The following is an 8,435-nucleotide window of genomic DNA, read 5'->3' as shown; positions in this document are numbered from 1 at the left end:
TCCTCCTCCTCCTCTTCTTCTTCTTCTTCTTCTTCTTCTTCTTCTTCTTCTTCTTCTTCTTCTTCTTCTTCTTCTTCTTCTTCTTCTTCTTCTTGTCCTCCTTTTTGTTTTTTTGGGTTTTTTTTTTGAGACAGGGTTTCTTTGTATAAACCTGGCTGTCCTGAACTCACTTTGTAGAACAGGCTGGCCTTGAACTCAGAAATCTGCCTGCCTCTGCTCCCAAGTGCTGTGATTAGAGACTTCTTATCCTGACTTCATTTCCATCTCAAGAAATAAAAAAATAAAGAACAAAACCAGTGACTAACAGCTCAGAGACAGTGTTATTCTTTCCAGAGCAAACAGAGGACTCAGGTAAATGTGCAAATAACATTTAGAACAGGACCATAATCTAGCAAAGAGGGCATTTGATTCTGGAATAATGACACTGTGGCAATGAGGTAGCTGTATACTGTTTCATGCAGAGTAAGTGAAGCAGGCTCACTTAGGGAGACTGCTCAGAACATCATCCCTGCATCCACTGGTGCTGCCAAGGCTGTGGGTAAGGTCATCCCAGAGCTGAATGTGAAGCTCACTGGCATGGCCTTCCATGTTCCTATCCACAATGTATCCATCATGGATCTGACCTGCCACCTGGAGAAACTTGCCAAGTATGGTGATATCAGGAATGTGATAAAGCAGGCATCTGAGGATCCATTAAAAGCTCATGTTGAGACCACAGGATAGCAAATGGCCAGCAAAGAATATTGCAGACAAAGGGGAGTTATCATACAGTGAAGTAAACCCAGGACCTCAGTGCACATAGGACCTGTAGTCCACAGGGTAGTCTAGGTCTGGATTCTTACTGCAACTCTAGGAATTCTTAAGACTCTAGGAATGTCTAGGACAAAGTGCCCTATCTGATCTGCAAAAAACATCCCTCTGGCTGCCTTGTGGAGAAAGGTTCATAAGAGAAACAGCAAAAATTAAAGGGTCCTTGGGGATAGGATTCCCCCAATATACAAACTGGGATGCCACCCAAAGACTTGTAGGGTAGGGTAGGGAGGGAAAATAGTTTACCAGCTGCATCAATCAAAATTTACAGACTGATCAGACAGCAGAGCTGCAGTACAGGACTTAAGGGTAACATGAATTCCAGTGCAGCTAATTGCAGAGTGTGCTGCTAATTGCAGAGTGTGCTGCAATGCAGATTTCCTGCCTGCTCTAAATGTTCACACAGAGGCTTGCTGCGTTCTCACCTTCACCAGAAGTGCAGGGTGTCATTACAAGAAGAGAATATGAAAAATACAGTGGCCCTTTGAAAGTAGGGGTGGAGGGAGATAATGAGGAGCTGTTTTTCTTTTATTTAAAAAAAGTGTTCTTCAAATGACAGGTCTATGGCTGGCTACCAGTAATAAGAGCCCACACTTGCAGGTGCTAGTGTGCCAGATCCAGTTATCCCAAGCATGATCCACATCTACCTGTTCATCCACACAGAGACCCTTGATGTTCCCATCATCCCAGTATCACAAATGGGTGGAAGAAAAAGCCAGGAATGCACAATTAGTCCAGGGTCACACAGCTGGTTAGCCATAGAACCGAGGTAGAAAAATCAGGTTGGCTATAGAACGTGTCCTTCATTCAGGGATTTGTACCTCAATGAACTATGCAAATAAGAAATGATGTCTGGTTGAGGAGACCCTGTACTGCAGTGCATCTCTAGCATGAGTCCCAGCATAAAATACTATAGCATGTATACACTGCAGGCATCACAGAGGATGAGCTCGTAGGGAACCCATATACCCACTGCCACTGGAATGCAGCAAAGAATCAAAACCACACAGAGACCATGCTCCAAACCAATAGGGTGTGTAAATGCTTGGCAGGCACACACTATTTTCTTTTTTAAGAAATCTATCATTTTAACCAGATTTTTACCTAATTTTTTTGAGTCTACTGAAGACTACTAAAACTCAACATAATTAGCCAAGTCTTGTTTTCCTAAAATAAGAGAAAGAGCACTTCAGAAGGAAGCATTGTTTGTTTTTTGAAACTCTCTATGTTACTGGTCCTGGAACCGAGGCTGTGAGTCAGCCAGGCTGATATCTAGCAAAAGCTGTGGATTCTGAGACCTCTTTCCCATTAGTATCTGAAGGTCAGGACCCAGCACGAGCTGTGAGTTAGAACAGGTTAAACAGGGTACCAATGCCCTGAACTTCTTGCTTTCCAGGTTACTAACTGTGTGACCTTAGCAATACCTCTTAACCTTTTCACGCATCAGCATCTTCCTTGGTAAACCAAGGTGAGATACCTACCAGGCATCATTCTTCTCCATGCTGGGGGAGAAGAGCAAGGCCCTAAGTCAGTGTCTGTCTCAGTCACGCACTCAGGAACTGAAGCAGAGCTGCTACTACTATAACATATTGCTAGATGGACACCCATTAAGGCCGAATGTAAGACATTGAGAAATCAAGTTTAAAGTGACCAGGAAGCTTCCCCCCTATTGCCTATCCGCCATAGTGCTGGAAAGTACTATGCAGCCTGTTGGGGAAGAAAAGTTATCAATGGTCTTACCCAGCGCTGGATTCTGTATGCTTTAATAACAACATGCCAGGTAAACTGTGCTAATTGGTACAATGGTGGCATATCTATGTGGAGGTAACCAACTACTTTTTATTTGGACTTAAGGCCTATTCCACAGGAGGTAACTTCATACCTGGTACTGAATGCCTAGTGAAAAGCCCATTGAGAGTGGACAACAATCTCAGGGTGGAACCTGCTATTAAACGATGTGTCGTGAAATTGGCTTTTATATATTTATGATTATACTCATAGTCTTGGTCAGAGAAGTTTCTTTTTACAATAGGCAGCAGTCAGTGGAGAAGCTCATACCAATCAATGTACAGACGGTAACTGACTGCTAGTGCTCAGTACTAAATGGATTGCCATTATCGATACCATTGCCAGGGCTCTGGGAATAAAGTGAAAGAGGAGGCAGAAAGAATGTGAGAACCAGGAAATGCAAAGGAGTGCTATGAAATGCTGTCTTCTAGATGTGACACAGCTATTGCATTCTAAACTCACATCAGCAATACAAGACCGTGTCTCACCTCTTCCTAAGGAGCTACTGGCAGTTTATGGCTGTTGGGAGTCATTCTTCATTGGGAGTGTGGTCATTGGTATGTTGCCCATGCTCCAGTGGATGGCTCTATATTTGTGTATATATAAGTAGGACTACTTTGATTCTATCCTTGGTCTCTGGGCTATCTAGCCTCTGGGCTTGGCCGTCCAGGCAGTGTCAAGGGTAGGTTTCTTCTTGTGGCATGGGTCTAAGGCTGGACTAGTGGTTGGTGATTACCACAATGTCTATGCCACCTTTATCCAGCACATCTTGTAGGCAGGACATATTGTAGTTTAAAAGTTATATGACTGGGTTGGTGTCCCAATCCCTTCACTGGACGTCTTGTCTGGTTACAGGAGATGGCTATTTCAGGCCCCATATCTGCCATTGCTTGGCGTCTTAAAAGGTCACTTTCATAGATTCCTGGGAAGTTTCCAATGTGTTGGGTTTCTAGCTCAGCCCAAAGATATCCCCCCTCCAAATTCCAGCTCTCTCATCTAGTTCTCTTTCCCTCCATCCTCCCCTTAGCTGTTCCCATCCTTCCCACCACCCCATTCTACCCATGATATCTATTCTATTTTCCTTTTCTAGGGAGACTCATTTCTGAACCACCCCTACCTTGAGCCCTCCTTGTTACTTAGCCTCTCTGGATCTGTGGACTGTAGCATGATTGGCTTTTACTTTACAGCTAATATCCACTTATAAGTAAATACATACCATGTTTGTCTTTCTGGGTCTGGGTTACCTCCCTCAGAACTTTTTAAAAATCTAGTTCCTTCCACTTGCCTGCAAATTTCATAGTGTTATTGTTTTTAGCAGCTGAGTAATACTCCATTGTGTAAATATACCACATTCTCTTTAGCCATTCTCTGAATGAGGGCCATGTGGGTCATTTTCCCTTTCTGACTAGTATGAATAAAGCCGCTGTGAACATAGTTGACCAAGTGTGGTAGGAATAATTTGAAATTGTATGTTATGTTAGTAGAAGGAAGAGGAAGAGATGGAGAAGGATTAGGAGGTGGAGAAACAAGGACATCAAAATCTACATGGATTTGGAATGGACTCAGGAGGAAGAGAAGGTATAGTAGGGGGAAGAACTGAGGGAGAGAGATAATCATATTTCTGTGTATACAGGTATAAAAAAGTTAGGGAGCACAAAGGCTTAATATGAAAAGGTGAGAGCCGCCAGTTCTGTGATGAGCATTTCATGCAAAATATGTCCCTTTGCCAGTAAACCCTGAACAGAAATGACTTGATAGAGAAATCTGAGGGAGCAAGCCTTCCAGCTAAAAGGTTACGCTGACCAGAGGGATCATCTTTAGACCAGATTTAAAGTTCACTAGTCATTAGCTGTGTGATCCTCGGCAAGATTCTTAACATTTCTGGGCCTCAGTTCTATCATCTGCAAATTTTCTGCTTGCACTGAATGAGACAGTATGCATACATCATTAGAATGCCTGCCTTAAAAAAAAAGTCAGGAAGCAGAAGTGGAGCTAATTGAGAAGACGAGGGAGGTTAGCAGCAGCAGGAGGGGGCAAGAGCAGGTACAGGGTATGGGGGGATGTAACCAAAATACATTATGTGTGTGAATGAAATTCCATAACGAAACCCATTATTATGTATAACTAATAGATACAGATAAGACCATTGAAGAAATGCTTGTTTCTCTAAGAGTTCACTATTGTACATTATTGTTGCTGATTTTTATTATTATTATTATTATCACCATTACTTTGATGGTTTCCCTGTGTGAGAGTTTAAGAGGAAATCTAGAATCTATTGAAAACATGTCAATCCCAGGCTCTGGATTCCAAAGAAGAAAGAGTACTCATCATTCTTATTGTACAAAGCACTGGGGCCATTCAAAGATGCCTAATAATGACAGGCAGACCATTTAATGGCGTGAAAAAAAATGAAAGAGGAACTGTGATTTGATTTTGTAAAAGTTCCCAAAAATGAAAACCAAAGAACGGTATCTGGAAAGTGCTGTGTTCCACCCTTCTGGCAATTAGTGCAGTCAGGAGACAGAGCACGGAGTGATGAGAGCATAGATCCTGGAGAGAGAGAGAGAGAGAGAGAGAGAGAGAGAGAGAGAGAGAGAGAGAGANAGAGAGAGAGAGAGAGAGAGAGAGAGAGAGAGAGAGAGAGAGGCAGAGTGCTGGCAGTTCCAGACGCTCCTTTGATGGAACAGAAAAGGATAATATATATTTTCACCTTCAGAAAGGTTAGGTAATTATAAATGTATTCTCCTTACTCATAATATTTTAAGCAAGTAATTGTTGCCCATGGGAAAATGTTTAATTATTTCTGACGAACAACTGTGGCCTAGAAACAAGAGAACAAGACAGGCAGAGTGTAGCGTCCTGAGCCCGGCTCTTAATTGTGTGGCAATCCTGCCTTTTCATTGTGTGTGCGCAAGGTCTGCTATTGATTTTTCTCTCAATTGATTACACAAATTTTTTAGTTTAGCAACAGAGGGTCTGGCCAATTATCTATTGCGTCTTCTGGAGTCACTAGATTAGAGGCTGCTCCATGCCTTAAAGACAAAAAATTCCATCCCATTCCAGGTTGGCCGCCCTGCCCTAAGCCCTTTTCAGGGTACTTCAGCTTCTTCATGACTGGATCCCTCTACTCTCTGGCCAGCACAGATGAGTGGATGTGGCAGCCTCCTCTGCAGATGAGGATGCTAGTGATGGGTGGGGAGATATGACTTGGACACTTGGATGATGGTGTGATCACTCCAAGTTACAAGTGGGGAAACTGAGGCCCAGCTGGCAAGGGGGCTTGGTGAGGGATACAGCAAAAGTCCATTTTGTGCTGAGGTAGTTGGCGTCCATATCTAGCTCCTTTGAGAAAGAGCAGAAGCAGAATGAACTGTAAGGCACAGTCAGAACCACCCTCTCCCCCACAAATCCTCACTCCGTATGCTAACTTGAGAAGAGGCCCTACAAGAAGGGATGCATTCAAGAGAAAATAAGGGAAGGGGCTGAGGAGGGAGCTCAGCAGGAGGTCATGACCTCTCCTCTGGATTACTGTAACCCCACCCCCAGAATCCTTCTCCAACAATGCAGTCCCACATTATACAGCCAGGAAAAAGATGCCACAGACTAAGGAGCTTTTCCAAGGCAAACACTTAATAAGCTCACAACCTCCTATGGCTGGGGTACTCCCACACACTCTGTGATGGAATGAGATTGACACTGGATAGAAGGCAAGGACATGGCATGCAGGAAGGGGAAGCAGCCTCTCACCCAGGAGTCCAACAGAAGCATCTCACCAGCAGAGGAGCAAACACTTCTACAACTGCTCAAGGCCTTTTCCCCATCCGGCTATAAACCTTCAGTTTTCTCGGAATTTCGCCAGGAACTGCATTTACAGGAAAAGGAGATGCCCTAAACCCTGTGCATAGCCCTGTGAGTCCCAGATGACCAGGCTATAATTCCAACCACCTCCAGAGCCAACTTAGTCTCTCACTCATCAAATGAGAGAGAAAATGAAAAAAAAAAAGATATTTCTTAGCAACCTTTTGAGACAGAACTGAGAGCCACCAGATGGCTAAAGCAAAGACAATCCAGTGTTCTCTCTCTCTCTCTCTCTCTCTCTCTCTCTCTCTCTCCTGTATCCATTCCTCTGTTGAGGGACATTTGGGTTCTTTCCAGCTGTTCTTGCTCTCTCTTAAGCAGCCAATACTTACACTTGGGTGTCTTTCTAAGTGCTCCTATTAAGTTCCATGCTTAAAATCTGTACTAGAATACATTCAATGAAATCCTATCTCTGTTTCATATTGGCTAATCCTGACTCTCTCTCTCTCTCTCTCTCTCTCTCTCTCTCTCTCTCTCTCTCTCTCTGTGTGTGTGTGTGTGTGTGTGTGTGTATGTGTGTGCCTTAACGAGATAGGAATTCAAAGTCTTACAACTTTGCCTTGCCATTTAGGGATAAGATAGCACAGGTATCAATTTATTCCAGAGCTTAGAAATAAGAATAAACAAAACAGACCAAACAGAAACCACAACAGCTGGACAGGATCTTCTTAGTGGTGTTATTCATCCATGTGACCAATAGATGTATTATTCTTTTACATGTGGAAACTTCAACTGCATTTTAGTCAGCTTTCCCTGCTTCTGGGAGATATGCAGATACCAGCAGTTTCCTGCAAATGTGTGAATCTTATGCCTTTCTTCCTTTGTGAAGTCTTAAATACAGAATATGTGATTTTAAAGATTCTCATAAAATAGGAGTGGCTTCTCAGCTTCACCTAGGTGTGAAGTTTGTGCTCTAAACCAACAGCATGGGAACTGCTTTGAATCCTGGGGACAAAATGAAGCCGGTGATCTAATCCACCGTCAGATTGGGAGGCCTGTGGAAAATTCCCTTATTGTGTACCTCTCCAGAATCTGTCTCTCAGGAGCACAAGTATGATATCCATTATATGCACTGATTCAGAATTAGTGTCTGACCAGATAATGGCCAAGCCGTTGAAGACATCACAGGGGTTACAGGATTCACCCCATCCCCCACTGCTTCCTACATGAGATTTCACAGATGACACCTCCACTGTCACAGAGGAGGACAGACTGCATAGAGTCCCTGAAAGGCTCTGAATCTCTGGCTTGCATAAGGTCACTCAAGGAATGAGGAACAAAGAACCAAAAGGAGTAGAGGGACAGAACCCTGGAACTCAAGGATGAATGTTTGTGTTTCCCTTTATTTTATGCTCATTTTTTTTTTTTTTTTTGGTTTTTGTCATTGTTGTTAGTTTCTAGAGCCTCGGTCTCACTCTGTACGCCAGGCAAATTTGGAACAATGTAGCTCAGGTTGACCTCATACAGTTGTCATTCCTTGCATTCCTTCTTTCTCAGCCTCCCAAGCACTGGGATCACAGGCATGATACACCGCACTTGGTCTTGTATTACTCTCCCCTTATTTTAACCCTTGCACAATGCAATAGTCCCATGAACCTGCTCCTCTGAACTGGAAGAGTATTTGCTCTGAATTCTAGCCCTAAGCTTTTCTCTTCTTGACTGCACAGAAAACGCGGGCCAAATGTGAACTGAATGCAAACTCCCAGTCTTTCTGCCTATTGTAGGCTGGCCATTGGTCCACCAGTTTGGAAAAGCCCAACTCGAAGGATGTTGTAATAGGACTCGGACAAAAGCAGCCAGTGCAATGGGACACGTTCATAGCAGAGTTCTTATGGCAGGCACTGGGCTTGTGGGACAGACAACCTCCCATGGAGACATATGTATGCCTGGGAGAAATGAACACATTGAGGGATGACAGATGGATCCAGGAATAAGATCAGTATCTTGCTGTTCATGTATTAGGAGGAGGTTAAAGC

General features: G+C 43.5%; 1 protein-coding gene across 3 annotated transcripts in view; it reads right to left on the bottom strand.

The window, feature by feature from the left end:
- The window catches only part of Dab1 (DAB adaptor protein 1), an 853,780-nt gene that overhangs the window by 793,044 nt on the left and 52,301 nt on the right, over window positions 1-8,435 (bottom strand). The window lies entirely within an intron of this gene.

Source organism: Mus caroli, chromosome 4 (genome assembly GCF_900094665.2).
Source record: "Mus caroli chromosome 4, CAROLI_EIJ_v1.1, whole genome shotgun sequence".
Classification (NCBI taxonomy): domain Eukaryota; kingdom Metazoa; phylum Chordata; class Mammalia; order Rodentia; family Muridae; genus Mus; species Mus caroli.
Note: the sequence above shows the minus strand (reverse complement) of the source record. Positions and strands in the feature narration are given on the sequence as shown.